Source organism: Rousettus aegyptiacus, unplaced genomic scaffold (genome assembly GCF_014176215.1).
Source record: "Rousettus aegyptiacus isolate mRouAeg1 unplaced genomic scaffold, mRouAeg1.p scaffold_m13_p_1, whole genome shotgun sequence".
Classification (NCBI taxonomy): domain Eukaryota; kingdom Metazoa; phylum Chordata; class Mammalia; order Chiroptera; family Pteropodidae; genus Rousettus; species Rousettus aegyptiacus.
Genome location: NW_023416284.1, coordinates 17,341,365 through 17,347,364, shown reverse-complemented (window position 1 = coordinate 17,347,364; position 6,000 = coordinate 17,341,365). Strand labels below are relative to the sequence as shown.

Below are 6,000 nucleotides of genomic sequence, written 5' to 3'. Positions count from 1 at the left end.
TTCCTGCCCATATCTGGGTAGTAATTTGAAGTTAACGAAAAACTTGAAATTTTTGTTTCTCATAAAATTACATAAAATAATATGTACGAAATAGAAGTTAAGTGTAAGCTCAATATTATATTATTTATAAACTAATATTGAGGATAAAAAGGGCTAGCCTTTCTCCAAGGGTCTTCCAAAACTTCCCACCTATTCTTCCTTCCACAGTTTTTCTAAATCTACCGAACGCATTCAGCATTTCTCCTCTCCTTTAGAGAAGCAGGGATTACACTCAATTTAAAAGACTTTCTAGAAAAATGAGTGCTTTAGAACTTTTACCAGGGCTGCAAGTGGCTCAGAGGCACCAGCGCCTGAGAGAAGCAAGAACCAACCTATCCGCGCGAGGCCTCACCGAGACTCCGAGAGGGGCGTGACCAGGGGCGGGGCGCCCCGGGCGGGTGGAGTGGGCGGGATCTAGACGCTTCTCCGGCCCGCCTCGTGAGGCCTAACACATGCGCCCAGGGGCTTCTGGTGGAACGAGTTGTGGATTGTGAGGTGACTCTGGCCGGTGACTTCCGGTTCCTAGGGATGCGCATCCGGGTTACGCTAACGCCGCGGTTTCCTCCACCCGCTTGGTTCTACTGTGGGTCTGGACCGGTCCCCATGTCCTGCTGTTGAGCCTCTGCAGCCTTTGGGTGAGTCTCCGCCACCGACAGAGTCTGAGTGCGGCCCGACGAGTGCAGCCTGTAGGGGGACGGGTCCAGAGTTCTGTGTCTGTCCCTGTGGGAGGGGGTTCTCTTCGCTTGTCCCTTGTCCCTGCAGTGCCTTCCCTCACTTCAGCTCTTTGCCTCACGCTGGCCTCGCCTCCTTCCCCTCAGCTTAGCTTTTCTCGTCTCCTCGCACCGCTCGTCCCGCTGTTTTTTTCTTAGCTTCACCCGCCACTTACAAAGCCCCGGCTTCTCGCCTTTTGCCCCAGCCCTTCTGTCAGCCACCGCCTCTCCGATTTCTCCCTACGCTCACTTTAGCACCTCTTTTCCCCGACCACTGGTTTCGGATCTCGCTTTTCTTTCACCCAGCAGGACGACCCGCCACCTCCACTGCGAAACAGGGTCCTAGGTCCTCATCCCCCAACTTCTCTTCTCTTTGAATCCTCCCGGGACTAGTAGATGACATTCGTGCCTCGCCTGGGGTTCTCCCGCCTTTTCTTAGCTCGTGGAGGGCTGTGCGAGCCCCAGCGTGGGTAGATGTACCCGGCCTGGGGAAGTTTTGCCTTGAGGTCTGGGTTGGATTGACCTCTGGTAGCTTCCGTAGTTAGGGAACAACAAAGGCGTTCCCAGTTCTTTGCTGGAGCACAGTTTTGGGGGCTCTCTGTAGAACAGGCTAACAAGTGGCATGCACACGGAACTACTAGAGATTGGGTTTGTGTCCTCTTGTTAATTGACAGGTCAGGAGGACGTCCTGTCATTTTGGTGTTCTCTATTCCAAGAGAATAGATAGAGACGCGCACAGCGGAGGCAGAAATGCGAAGTTTCGGGACGAACAGCTCTGTTTTCTGCATGGAATTTCCTTACAGGACAGTTGCTATGACAGAAGACAGAGTTTCTTGGGAGATTATTAATTAGCCCCAGATTTATAAACTTGTTGCCAAATATTTTAGTGTGATGTTACTGAAATATTTTCTGCTAAAGAGTTCTCGATAGTAATTTCAAAGTACATTTTCTTGAGTTGAACTCAGTGTGCATATGTATCTTTATCCTTGCCTCTTATACATTGTTTCTTCATTTTTACTGTATTAACAAGTTTTTTTCTGTTTTTCTTTCTGTTTCTTCACACGCCAGACATTACAGTACTTTATTTCTTAGGATATTTTGTAACTTTTAGGGTTTTTTGTTTCCACCTTAGTCTTAAAACCATCTATTATTTTTATTTTTTTATTTTTTTTGTCATTTTGAGACTTAAGTTTCTCTTAAATTTCTCAAATTTCTCTGGAGGCTTTTAGTCATCTCTAAAACGAAGGGATTGGATTAGTGTACCATTTCCCAAATTTTGTGATCTGAGGTATATTTTGAGATACAGGGTTGGGTTTTTTGTTTTTCTGATCTTTATGATGTATATGTAGAATTTCAATGCAGATGTTTTTGTGTGATCAGTTTCCAAATCATATAAATTTTGCTTTGAAATTTAGTACGTCAGCAAACAATAAATATGGCTTTTAGCCCCTTTTTCTCTTTGGACTGATGAGTTCTAGAAAAGTGTCCCTCATTATATGATACATATGTGAACATAGCATAGACCTTGATATATTCCAAAATTGGGCCGCTCCCTTCAGTTATTTTTAGCTAAGTACTTTGGGGTTTGGTCATATTATTACTAGAAAATAGAGAAGGACGCTTCCAGTTGGCTTTAAGGACTTATCCAACTGCTGAGGGAAGCCCCTTTTAAAGCTCCTTACCAGTATCTCCTTACCAGCACCTACACTGGAAACTCGAGCTTCTGTTCAATCTGGCCTCATCAGTTCCCATCTTTAAAAATTTACCCCAATGATGAGTATGACTTTCTTTAACTGCTCCCTTACTTCCAGGTTTATGGACTTTTTTTTTTTTTTTTTCAGCCACGGGAACTCCGTAGATAGATTTATATTTGGATTGATACAAGGCCCTTTCAACCTTTTTCATGTCTGAACTTTTTATTTCTTGAGCATCTCTAAATCTAAACCTAGGTGGATTTATGCAATTTAAAGGTGAGGGAACAGTAGACTTCTAATTTACCCCTTCATTTTACAAATAAAGAAATCAGGACTTAAAGAATTGGTGATGATTTTTCCGATGTCATTTTTTTTTTTTAACAAATGGAGAAGTTATGTATATGCACACAGAGAAGTGAATTTTAGTTCCATCAAAGCTATAGGCTGGAGAGCACAATCTAGTATTTAGTGGTTTATTTCCATAAATTTATGTCATAAGAGTGAATGTTTAGGGTAAGAAATCTGTGACACAGATTTTTAAATTCAAGGCTGACGTCATTTTTCCTTCAAAGAGGGACTCTAGAAAGAAACTATTTCACAGAAGTAGAGGTTTAAAAGTCTTAGGGAGCTGCTTTCTCCTCTCTTCTAAAATCTCTTTGGCCTGTTATAGTATAAATTCTGCATAAAAGCCCCTGTGTGAAATGAATATCCTATGGTCTCAGAGCAGATGTGTTCATGTTCCAGGTCTTCGTACAGTATATTGATAGACTTTCTAATCACTGAAAAGCCTGTACCTCTTACATAGCTCCCAAACAACAACAGAAATTACTAGAGACATCTTAGTGTATACAGTAAGTTCTCACTTAATGTTATTGATAGGTCCTGTGACTTTAGGCAACATAAAGTAAAATGAAACCAATTTTTCCAAAGGCTAGTTGATGTAAACAACAGTTAAGTTCCTATGGCATCTCATTAATGTGATAACAAAACTACATTATTCAAGGATCGGCTGTATGTGTTTTTAAAGTTCAGGAGAGGAATCACTGTCGGGTTTTCTATAGAAATTTCTTCTTTAGTTTGGCAAAGTGTTGGTAACACTGAGGGCTCAATTTAAAATATATTTCTATGTATTAGTTTTATGCCTACCAGTTAGTAATTTTTTTGTTTTGATTTGGTTTGATTATTTATTTATTTATTTTATCATTTAACTTGCTTCCGTACTTTGTTTTACATGTTTTGATTTTTATCTTTGAGTCATAGGATATGTTTTAAGGAAAATGCAATTTAAAAAATTTAGGAAGCAAATTACACCTCTACCATGTCCTTACTATTTGTACCTTGTGGTATGATGGTTTCTGTGGTCTGCCTCAGCCACTTCACGACTCCATTCTTTGTTTTGCTTACAGATGAAAGGCTTATAGAACATCTTTTTTGATAGTTGTTTGTATGAAAGGTTTTTGTGTTCTGCATAGAAAAATAGGATATTTTAATTTATGTGTGACTTAAATGGAGGAAGAATAGTTCAGAATAGTTCAAAATATATTCAAGAATATTAGGAATAGTTTATTCTTCCCATACATTCACTTAATTGGTTTATACCAAGGGGTTGAATTGTCCTATTTATAGTAAAATGGAAAATAAGTGGGTTTTCTATCTGTTTATTAACATCTACTATGTGCAATTTTAATACTACATAAATAGGCTGTTCATGTGAACTAGATGGCATTATACAGGACTGACATTTACACTTAAATTCTGAATTTGATTTTATTTGTACATATCTGAATTAAACTATAAGACATAACACCCTGCATCTCCAGGGTGTAGCAAAAAATGAGACAACTTAATTACAATTTTAAAAGCTGTAATCCTAAGAAAACATTGTTTCTTATTAGTGACAATATGATATTTTAAACTAGATTTTATGATTTTCTATTGTTTTCAAAACACTCAATAATTGCTCATTATTTGAGTTTAAGGTTCTTGCATTACTATGCATCACAGCTTAATTTAAAATCATGTCCTTTATAAGTACAATTAAACAATTTTCGTGTTGGGAAACTTTTTAACAACTGTACTGTAAAATTCTGTAATGGTTAACAAAAATAAAAGCTACTTTAACATAGCACTTACTATGCGCCAGCAACTATTCTAAGTGGTTTACATATATTAACTTGTTAATCCCGCGACCCTATGAAGTAAATACTATTTTATCTCTATTTTACAAATGAGAAAAGGAGGGCACAGAATTACATAACTTGCTCAGAATTAGAGCTGGATTTTGAACTTAGCCTTTCTGGCTCCAGAGTTCATGACCTTTTTGTACAACGTTCTACTAATTCAGTGATTTCTTCTTTTATAGGTTATGGTTAAAAATCCACAATCTCTGAAAGACAGAAGAATACTGCTTTTGGTTGAGACTCTTAGAGGGGGATTTTACCTGGTCTTTTATTAATGGTAGCTTAGGGCAAATTGCAAAACCTCTACCACCTATGTTTCTTATATGGCAAAAACCACATATTAAGAAAGCAAAACAGGACCAGATATTTCCCTCTTAAAAAAATTATCTATGGAAGTTAATTACTTTTGAGTTATTTGGAGAACAGGCAATGTAAATAAAATGTATTCTATATTACTAAAATGTTTTATCCTTTAGTGTTAATTTCCAATATAAATTTAACAACTTTGAAATATAAAACAGAAGACTAGCACTGAAATTTCTGACTTATCTCCAGTCTCACTTTCGAATTTGGAAATGTGTGCAAAATTAGTACATTATTCTCTTTAGGACTACCATATTTGGAGTAATATATTTAAATTAGTGTTTTTGTTTTAACTTTAGAAAGAAGGGAACTTTCATCAACCAATTCCTTTTATAATTAAAAATGCAAATAGTCATTTAGAATATTATTCATCATTAATATTCTTTTGTGTTTTTATTATTCCCAAAATTAAACAATTTGTTTCATCTTTAAGGGTGGGGTATAATTTTATATTACTAGTTGAGATTGCAGCTTAATGCAAAAGTCTGGGACTCACATGTGATGCAGATTTGCTTTTCTAAGTATTTTAAAAACAGTTGAGAATCACTGAATCTGGTTAACAAAAAAAACTTTCTATTAAGAAGTAACACTTGGTTAGTTAGGGATGCTACTTATTTTTAATTGTTATAGGTTAACTCCCGTATTATTTCAGACATTAATTAAGTCCACTGCTTTTTGTAGCAGCTTTTGTCTTTTTTTTCTCTTTGGTGGGAATAGTATTATTATGGAACTGAAAAGTGTTTAAGCTTAGCTATGATGACTTTTTGGTATTTAGAATTTACTTTGATTTAAACATTTAATTTTGTTTCAAAAGCAACTCTTTTATATGTGGGTTTGATAATCAGCTTATCTTGCAAAATTTTAACAGTTTCCTTTCACCTGATATTTAATAATGTAGCAATTACTGAATTTAGGAAAATTGGTAGTTTGTTGCTAGCAACACTGTTACTATGGGAATAAATTAGAATGATTAGCTCTTGGGTGGAATTGAATTTTTTTCTTTAGTTTCCATAG

At 36.9% G+C, this 6,000-nt stretch overlaps 1 protein-coding gene across 2 annotated transcripts in view; it reads left to right on the top strand.

Moving 5' to 3' along the window:
• The first annotated feature begins 504 nt into the window (after window positions 1–504).
• The window catches only part of EYA3 (EYA transcriptional coactivator and phosphatase 3), an 87,441-nt gene continuing 81,945 nt past the window's right edge, over window positions 505–6,000 (top strand). The window contains exon 1 of one of the 2 annotated variants that reach the window (XM_016131999.2): window positions 505–674. The gene's annotated coding sequence lies outside the window, so the exon portion shown is untranslated. The remainder of the gene's footprint in view (window positions 675–6,000) is intronic. The other variant, XM_016132000.2, reaches the window with a different exon arrangement.